General features: G+C 44.2%; 1 pseudogene; it reads right to left on the reverse strand.

Moving 5' to 3' along the window:
* Positions 1-8,423: 8,423 nt before the first annotated feature.
* On the reverse strand, positions 8,424-8,545 carry LOC136642474 (5S ribosomal RNA; annotated as a pseudogene).
* Positions 8,546-10,082: the final 1,537 nt, after the last annotated feature.

A 10,082-nucleotide genomic window follows, 5' to 3' on the forward strand; every position in this document is an offset into this window, starting at 1 on the left:
GTCCTGTGCGTACCAAAACTTGCTTCTGCAGCAGCTGTAGCCCCACAGTGGTGTCCCTGAGCTCCTATACACTCCTGTGTGGTAAACAGAGCTACAAGCCCAAGAGCTACTGTAGCAGCCCAGTTTCCTTCAGGTTTTGACACTGTGTGAAGGAGTGTCACGTCTGCATTCCTTGGCACAGCATATATGGCTTGCCAGTTGCTGCAGCTGCAAGCTCCTGGTAGTGTCCCAAGCATCCCATGCAGGAAACAAATCTGAGTAGACAGGAAAACGTAAGATCCCAGGAAATTTCTGGGCCCACTCCTTTGGCTATGGGGCCCCCTTTTTGATCCTGGGCCCGGGTACAAATTACCCCCTTTAACCCCCTCTCCTAGACCCTGGTAAAGGGGGTAAATTGTACCTGGGCCCAGGGTCAAAAAGGGGGCCCAGGAGCCAAAGGAGGGGGCCCAGAAATTTCCCAGGATCTGACATTTTCCCTATCAGACTTGTTGTCCTTACAGGATGCTGGGGACACTACCATGAGTATGTGGCTGCAGCTACTGGCAAGCCATATATGCTGGACTGAGGAATGCAGACGTGACACTCCTTCACACAGTGTCAAATATGGGAGGAAATTGGACTGCTACGTGAGCTCTTTGGCTTGTGGATCTGCTTACCATGAAGCAGTGTATAGGAGCTCAGAAGCAAATTTTGGCATGCACAGGACACTCTCCATTCTAGTGTGAGCCTCAATATGATGATGCTAATTTTCTGCAATGATTTTCTATATTTAAAAGATTTTAAAGAGACTTAGGAGTGTGTTGAGTTTTCTGTATTACTGTATCTGGTTGCTTATGCCACATGGATGGGTAGACCTGGGCTCCAAAAACTTTTCCAGCTGTCTTCACCCTCTCCCCATGTTTTTTTGCCCCTGTGTGCCCCCTTTCTGTTTGCCCATCACCATCTTCTCTTGTTCTTTTACCCCCCCCCCCCGCAAAGGGACCCAAATGAAACTTTGTACCCCCTGATAAAATTTCTCTCGGAGGCCCTGTCAACATAATATCAAAAATTATTAATGGTGTTTCTCTAACTTGTGTAATGAGAACCAGGATATTGTGGTGCAGTCATTCTCAAATTTTTCAGAGACCCTAGAGCAGCTATTTTCAACCAGTTTGCCAGGGCACATTGGTGTGCCACAAATGGTCTGCAGGTGTGCCACGAGAGTTTGGGAAAGGGTCATTTATTAGTAGGACCACTGGAGGATGTGAGCCACTAGCCAGCAGTGCAGTGTGCCTTGTCAGTTGTCAAGAAACTGATTGTATACCTTGACAAATTTATCACCTTGTGAGTGTGCCAGGAGATGAAAAAGGTTGAAAATTGCTGCCCTAGAGGCTGTTGTCTAATTTATAAATGCCACGTACAGTGGCTATAATGGTGATTGGGCAGCAGTGCTCCTCACTCTAAGAAGCAGCTTGTTTAACCCTCGATGCACGTATCCTAATCAGCCCTGTCAGTTTTGCAAACCACCTAAAACTGGGTCACAATCCCCTGGTGTGTCCTAGACCCACAGTTTGAGAACCACTGGGTAGTGGTTTGGGAGTTAGACCTGGAAGATCCAAGTTCAAATCCACGCTCAGGCATGAAACTTCCTGGGTGACCTAGGGCCAGTCACTATCTCTTGGAATTCCTGAGGAGGGAGGACAGTATAAAAATGTGAAAAATAAATAAATTTAATAAATAACAAGGAGCTTATTCCAAGAGGATGGATTGCAGATTATCCTTCCCTAGCTTCCATATTCTTTCACATTTTTCCACAGAGATGTATACACACACACACACACCACACGCACACACACACCACACGCACACAACACACACGCACACACACACACCACACACACACCACACACACACACAACACACACACACACACACACACATATTCTTTGCATGTTTTTAGTTTTTACTTTCTAATTTTATTTCTTTTGTAGCACACAAATCGAAGTGTTTCATAGTGTAATCCTATGCCTGTCTACTCAGAAGGAAGTCTCACTATGTTTAATAGGACTTCTTCCTCGGTAAGTGTGCTTAGAATTGCAGGTTGTGAGAAATCTTCTCTTCATCCAAGAGTAATGCTAATTTAAGTGCTGGAAATAGACTCTTGAGTACCTCATAGCTATTAAGCTAGTTTGTAGGAGGAGATGGTTAAACTCAAACTGATTTCTTCTGCTGCCAGAAGTTGGGAGTAAAAGATACTCAATGCTGCTTAACAAAGCCTGCAATATAAATATGCCTGAGAGAAACCATCAGAAATTATTAATGGTGTTTTCCTAACCTATGCAATGAGGAGAGCTGCACTTCAAACAACCCTGGCATCCCTGAGTGTGTGAGATTTGTGAGTGTGTGTGTGCCATTTTTCTTCTAGGTGATTTAATTGAGCTAGGTATAAATAGCATATCAGAAAACAAGACCTTTTGGGTCTGTGAATCATGCCTAAAATATTTTTGAAAAAAAAAATCCTCTGCTGTTGAAGGCTGTGCTCATTAGGCCAGTCCAGATGTGTTCAGTGATCCAGTGAAAGTTGAATCCCACCATCAGATAAATCACTGGGATAGGCACGTTCCTGTCTGCTGACAGCTAGGACAACAAAACTGAAGCGGCCGGCCTGATGAACTGTGGAACGTGTAGAAATGGATTTGGAATGTAAGTAAAGATTTAACAAAAGGAATACAAAACTTAACACATGTGTGTCTATGTGTGGTCTGTTGGTATGTATTCATACACATACATTCTCACGTATGCTGTACATGGCCATTTGTGCTTTTAATTAGCACCACAGATTTCAAACTCTAGGCCAATCAAACAAGCCTGACTTCTCCTCCATCTTCGGTTTTCTTCATGTGTTTGATTAGACCTGGTAACCAGCTGTTTGTCCTCCACATGCCACTTGGTACAAAATGGATGCCTCTTGTGCAGCCATGACACACTGAGGTTACAGCAGCTTCTTTTCAGGGTTTAGTTTTGGTGTATCTTTCTCTGAGGTACTTAAACAATACAGTTATCCCCCGGTATCTATGGGTGATTGGTTCCAGACCCCACCACGGATACCAAAATCTGCAGATGCTCAAGTCCGGCACCAGAATCACCTGAAGGTTGCGCTGAGCCCTTCTGGATGTGATCAGAAGTCACAGACACAAACGGGAAGTTCTTTCCTATTGCAACTGGGAGGTATGAGGCACAGGGAGGCATGGGAAGGCATCTGGACTTGGTCAAATCAGTGGATTCTGAGTTCATAGATAAGGAGGACCTACTGTACTGTGAACAATATGAGATCCTAGCTGTCTGGAAGATATGAACATCTTGCTTAGGGATGGCAGCATTAAAAAAAACAACTCAAGGCTGTGTTTGTGTGACCTCAATCCTGGACACGGTTCATCTCCAACATTTCCTTTTGTGGGAAATCTGTTGAGCATATTATTACCCAATTGATGACTTAAAGCCTCTGACATTTCTCTGCAAGCCTCTGGGCATTTATATAGCAATTGACCTGTTCCTCAGAAGTGGTGAATATGCTGGGATGATACTTGGTCAGGGTCAGAGGTGATACCCTTAGTGACGGAGAACTGAGGATGCCCTATTCATCTAAATCTTCCACATTCGTCTACGGGTGCTCTTGCTTGAGACTTTTTGATCACTCACAGATGCTGTTGTGCTGCCCAATTCAATGCTGGATTGAGCAGCCTGAATTAATCCAGTATATTGGTTCATGAGATTGCAGAAAGGCCTTTTGCTTTATATGGAGGTCCTGTATATTTATTCTTGTTCAGATACAGGAATTCCCACAAGTCTAGCAACACTGCCCTGCAAGTCTGAGAAAAGACCCTGTGTTTATAAGTAATTTGTAAAGAGGAGCTTTTGGCTCCATGGGTTAGATCCAAACTCTGTCTTATGCGAGTGTTGTTTTCTGCTCACAGAAAAGTGTGAGAGGATTGATTTTCAGTAATTCAGTCCTTCCCTCTCCAGACTCTTGTACCACATACCATCTTGTTCTTGACAGTCTCCAGCTCCCAGGAGCAGATTTTTTAACAGGTACAGGGGGCTCTACTGGGATGCCAAAAATCACACCCCTGCCCTTCTTACATGAATGGGAGGCAGTGATCACACGACTGTGGTGTAGTTGAGGTGGGCCCAGGGGGTAAATGCCTTCCCCACTGCAAAGTGATGGTTTTCTGCCATCTCCGCTGAAGGACAGTGACAGTGCTCATCTCAGGTGCTCTCGATTCCATATGGCTCCAAAAGGAGCCATTTTCAGAGGTAATGGCCGTGCATGCGCAGGGGAGAGGATGCCAATGCAGGCACAGGAGTGCGTGTGTTACACTCCTCTGTGATGTCACATGATGCTCGGTGCCACTGGGACCTGGAAACGCAATTGTCACACAAGACAGTGTATTTTGGCTCCAATCCATGCCACTTTTCATTGCCCAGGGATTCCTCCCCCCCCCCCCCCACATAAACACACAATACACCAACTTTTGGTAGAAATTAAGGGCCATATTCCTTGATTTTATTTATTCAGACATTCAGACAAATGGTAAATTCAACAGGATCTATGACCACAATCCTGTGCAGGCACCTGATGTGGAGAAGACCATTATCTGCCTTTGCCCTCCTTCAGGTGTAGCCACCCTGGCTCCAAACCCAGGATCACCTTGCATCTCTCCCAGCTTTTTCATTCCTTATGAAGCGAACCAGGCAAGAGAAGCCCATATTCATGAGGGAGGAGTGGCATTTTCCAAGTAAAGCTGACGAGACAAGTAATATGGATTTACACTGTTATGTTCTGCTTGTTCTCCTAGGTTTGTTATTCTCCCTTCAAATTCAGGGGCTATTTCTGTTCATTATTGGTAGCATTCACAGAGATAACACAGAGCAATGGGACTGCTTTATAATGATGTGATATCACCATGTAGATATATCACTGGAAATAAGATATGCCAGTTTGCATGGTAGGGTACAGATTTGAGAAACACAAATTTGACCTTTGATATCCTGATCCATTTGCTTCCTAGATTGGTACCAAGTGCTTTACAGTCCTCATGAAATGACTTGCTAAGTCTACATAAAGTTAGATCACTTATCTCACACAAAAACTGAAATTCCTATAATCAAGAGAGCAAAATATGAACGATGCAATAGTATGCTAAAAGCTGCTGCCACCTAGTGATTGCGAAGAACTACTCAAAACTACTCCCAAAATGGCTGCAACTGTGATACAAATAATTTGGTCAGTGTTATTGAGGCTATTAAAGCTACGAATATCATGACAAAAAACATCCTGTTTACACATAACTCATTTTGCTGTTCTTTTGTTCTAGGCAAATGTCATATTATCAAGAGTTTTTGGCTGGGCCATTTCGTTGAAGTACTATCATGTATTTTATTTTTAACATCATTTCTTTTTTTCCAGTAAGTGCTTATGAGTAGGTTGTATGTGATGCTCCCAGGATGTGAGAAGAATTTATAACTAGTACATTCGAATATCTCACATTGTGCCTGTGATGCAACTAGATCAGGTATTCTCAAAGTTCCTCCTTCTGCGACCCACATGTTCTGTCACAGAGGGACCTGCGACCCACCTCCTTCTCCCTCACTGGGCCTCCACAGGCCTCTGGAAGCAACTCCAAGTCACTTTCACAAACGTGGAAGTAAACTGGAAGTGACTTTCTGGCTGCTTCTGGAGGCCTATGGAAACCCTCTAAGGCCTGGTGGGGACTCTAGTTGTGTCCGGAGGGCTCCAAGTTACCTCAGAAATGCAGTGTAGTTACATCTGAGCTGGAATGTTAGTTAGGATTGGGCTGCTTCAAGTTCTAAGTTTCTGACAAAGGAAGAAAATATTTCTCTCTCCATGGTTATCATTTTAAGAACCCCTTTCCATTTTTGAGAACCCCAACACTGTAATTTTTCTAAATTTAAATCCCCAAACACATCAAGTTTCACCGAAGAGGAGATGTTCCTATTTTAGCTGCATTTCTGTAACATCCATCTCTCTGTATCCATCTCTCTAACATCCTTTTGAGTGATGAAGCAACCAAATCTGTACCCAGTGCTGTTACAAATGGATGGTGCAGCCATTTTACATAAGAAGAGCCCCATGGATCAGGCCATAGGCCCATCTAGTCCAGCTTCCTGTATCTCACAGTGGCCCACCAAATGCTTCAGAGCACACAAGACAACAAGAGACCTGCATCCTGGTGCCCTCCTTGCATTTGGCATTCTGAGGTAACCCACTTCTAAAATCAGGAGTTTGCACATACACATCATGGCTTGTAACCCATAATGAACTTTTCTTCCAGAAATCTGTCCAATCCCTTTTTAAAGGCATCCAGGCCAGATGCTATCACCACAGCAAGGAGTTCCACAAACTAACTACACACTGTGTAAACAAATATTTTATTTTGTCTCTCCTAACTCTTCCACTCAATTTTAGTGGAAGTCCCCTGGTTCTGGCGTTATGTGACAGGGAAAAGAGCATCTCTCTATCCACTCTATCCATTCCCTGCATAATTTTGTACATCTCAGTCATGTCCCCCCTCAGGCACCTCTTTTCTAGTCTGAAGAGCCCGAAACGCTGTAGCCTTTCCTTGTAAGGGAGGTACCCCAGCCCAGTAATCATTTTGGCTGCTCTCTTCTGCACCTTTTCCATTTCCACTATTTTAAAAGCAGTTTGGGACTTGGAGCAGCTTCAGGGGAAACCAAGGATTAAGAAGAAGGAGAAGAGAAACCTCCCACGTGCAAATGCCAATGTATGTCACACAGCACTTCTGCATTCTGCTCAGTCTCTTTTGAAGCTGCATTTGTTCCCTTCACTGCTGGGGTTATTAGAAAGATATATTCATTGCCACCAAGTCACATGTAATCTTTGGAGTCATCTAGTTTGCATTTAAACAGTAAAATTTGCCTTCAAAGGGACAGGTCACCTTTGAGATTACTATCGGCTTTGGTAGGGTTTGATGTCAAAAGAAATCTTTTGACTACATTTTTATCTATCTGTTCCTCACATGTCCTAGAACACCAGGGAGATTTGAATGATACATGATCCATCATCTTCCAGCCCAGGAACTTTGATGTTGTTATAATCTATTCCACTTTAGGGCTTTGTTCTGACCTTTTGTACTCAGAGCTATGTATCTTTACATCTACTGAGAACTCAGGGCACACATTAACAGGTTCATACATTGCTTTATGGTACTGCAGTGCTTGGCACTTTAGAAAATGATGTCTCCGCTTCACGCAAGAGTGAATGCCCCCAAAGGGACTAGCCCAACTATAAGGCAAAGTTTGTTGGCAAGTTCTGTCAGGCATAATTGTTGCAATTAGTCTAACTAATAAGATCTGAGTGGGCCTTATAATGGGAATCCACAGAGGATTGCAGAAACACATACCTCTGTTAGCTTTCATCTGCACTTGGACCAATTTCCCTCTACTCAGAAAGTAAATGGAAAACATTTAGTGAGAAAATACACTAAATTACTGCTAAAGTTTGGAGACCACATTGTGAGAGAGTCATCCATTTCTAATCATAACATCATCCTTAACCATTGCTCATTTAACCATTTGTTAAAGAGAAAAAGGTTGAAGTCTCCATGTTTCTCCCTTATGTTTTCCCAGTGCACCAGGGTGCACACAAATGAACAGAATTTTAGTCACAGAGAATTGTCCAGACAGATTAAGTATGTGTTTATGACTATTATAAACATATGACTAGTGAATTTTTTCAGCTGATACATAGGAGACTATGGGAAGAAAGAGCTTCAGTGCTTTTTCTATCTTGCCTCCCATTCTCCCCATTCTCTTTGTTGTGCCATTTTCCTCCACTTTTCCCCATATTCAGACTTTCCCACTTTTTCCTCAGCTCTTCCTGGCTCCTTTACATTGGGAAAAGAAAGAAGCTTCTGACTGAATATGAGATTCAATTGCTAGCACATCCCTGCAAGCATGCTCTAGGCGTTCTGTCTCATATCGCTTAGTTAGTTCTGGCCAATGGGCATAAAGCTGACAGGAGGAGTACTTGTGATATTCTACTCATTCAAATGTCTCCCCCAGTTCCTTCTGTTATAACACAATCCCAACAAACTTTCCAGCATCAATGCAGCCCGAGGTAAGGGAACAGATGTTCCTCTACCTTGAGGAGGCCTATGTCACTGCCCCCCCCACTACAGGGTACAAGGCACACCCCATTGGCATGGCTGCATCAGGGGTGTTGATTAGAATTGAGCTGTTAATTGCTCTGATGAGAAAGTACAAAAAAGCATCTTGATATGATGGTGAATATGACTGGACAAAGCAGGGGTGGCAACAGAGGACACCCACCTTCAACTCCTAACCTCATTGGTTGGCAACCTTCGAAAGACTAGGTTGGCATAGTCTCGAAAGACTATGGTATAAGCCTACAGCACCCGGTATTCCCAGGCGGTCTCCCATCCAAGTACTATCCAGGCCTGACCCTGCTTAGCTTCTGAGATCAGACAAGATCAGGCATATGCAGGGTAACAGTTGTGTGGTAGAAGTTACACTAAGTGCAACACTGGGGCAAAAGGGAGTACTAAGGAGGACCCAGTGGAGTGCATTGTGCCTGGACCCCCCAGCAACCTGGTGCTGGCATTGGGATAAATATTTCTCTCTGTACTGTGTTTGATCATTGCACCCAAGTGCTGTGTGCATTGGTAACTAAAAATGCTGCAAATGAAAAGAAAAGAAGTAACAAAACTATGGCAAATTGAAAACATGAATTAATTCAATTAAGGAATTCAGAATTACATTTGGAAATTCTCCAGGCTGAGTTGGAAGGAAAGCAGAACAGAACTTGGGGCAGAGCAATCCTGTGAAACAGTAATGGAATTAAACAGAGGAAATCCACTCATTCTTACTCAAGTTCACTGAATGCATATCAGTTGCCTCTTTGAATCATCAAAGGGTTTAAGGAACGGACAACAGGTGCAGTTCCTTTCTATGTTTGCTTATGGACAAACCTGGTTTATAATCTAGATGACAATGACAATGGAACCAGTGAATGACAGTTGTTCTTGATTAATGAACACCGAGTGAATATTTCATGAATATTTCATGAATAGGAAATATTGTGTAAGAAGTTTTAAATTAAGAGAAGGGATTAAGTTATCAACAGGGCCAAATGAATCTGAAAATTGCCATTCATTTCCTCTGGTTTCACTACCAGGATCCTCCCAGCACTTTAGAACTAACCTTCTAGGAGGTGGCGGGGGGGGGGCGGCAATGACAAACAGGATGGTAAGGTACGTGCTGGCATGATGTGCATGCGTGTGTGTATGTGTGCATACCCAGTCCGAACCTCCTTCCCCACAGCATGACTAGTGTTGCGCCATGGAGGCTGCTTTATGGCCAAAGCAACCTCCACTGATGCTCGCAGCTGGCCTGCAAACTGGGAGGCTGAAGGAGTCTGTTGTGTGCTGGCAGGCCCACAGACACTTGCCGGAGCAGATAAGCTCACATAGTGGGTTGGGGGGAGGGAAGGGTTGAACAGGATAGGAAAGGGCAGAACAGGGAAGGGGCAGGGAACAGGGTGGTGATGGGGGCAGGGAGAAGGGTAGATCAGGCCCAGGAGGGGGTGAAATCAGCAGTGTCATGTGCCAAATCCTGAGCACCTTTGTGGACCTGATCCACCAGCAATTGAGTTACCAGCATGTCCAAGTTACCACATAGCAGCTGCTAGGGCTTACCCCAGGGCCCGGGGACAAATGTCCCCTTACCCCAAGGAAACCTCCAACAGCCAAAAATGTGCTGACACTGCTGCATCGCCATGTGGGGACTTAGGTAGGATTGGGCTGTGAGTCTGTGTGTGCTGGTGTGGGATATTGGTCCATATGCTGTCATGCAGACGATTGTAACGTTGGCATGTGCTCTGGTGGAAGGTGAGCGGCAGAATTTGGGGTGAGGGGACAGCTGAATTTGCCACTATTTCAAGCAGCAGATTGGTGTGAGCCACCCCTGGTTTCATCCCAGATAGCTGGGTTTGCTCTTTAGAGAGAGAAACCAAGACTTATATTTGAGAACAAATCAACCCCAAG

This window comes from Tiliqua scincoides, chromosome 2 (genome assembly GCF_035046505.1).
Source record: "Tiliqua scincoides isolate rTilSci1 chromosome 2, rTilSci1.hap2, whole genome shotgun sequence".
NCBI lineage: Eukaryota > Metazoa > Chordata > Lepidosauria > Squamata > Scincidae > Tiliqua > Tiliqua scincoides.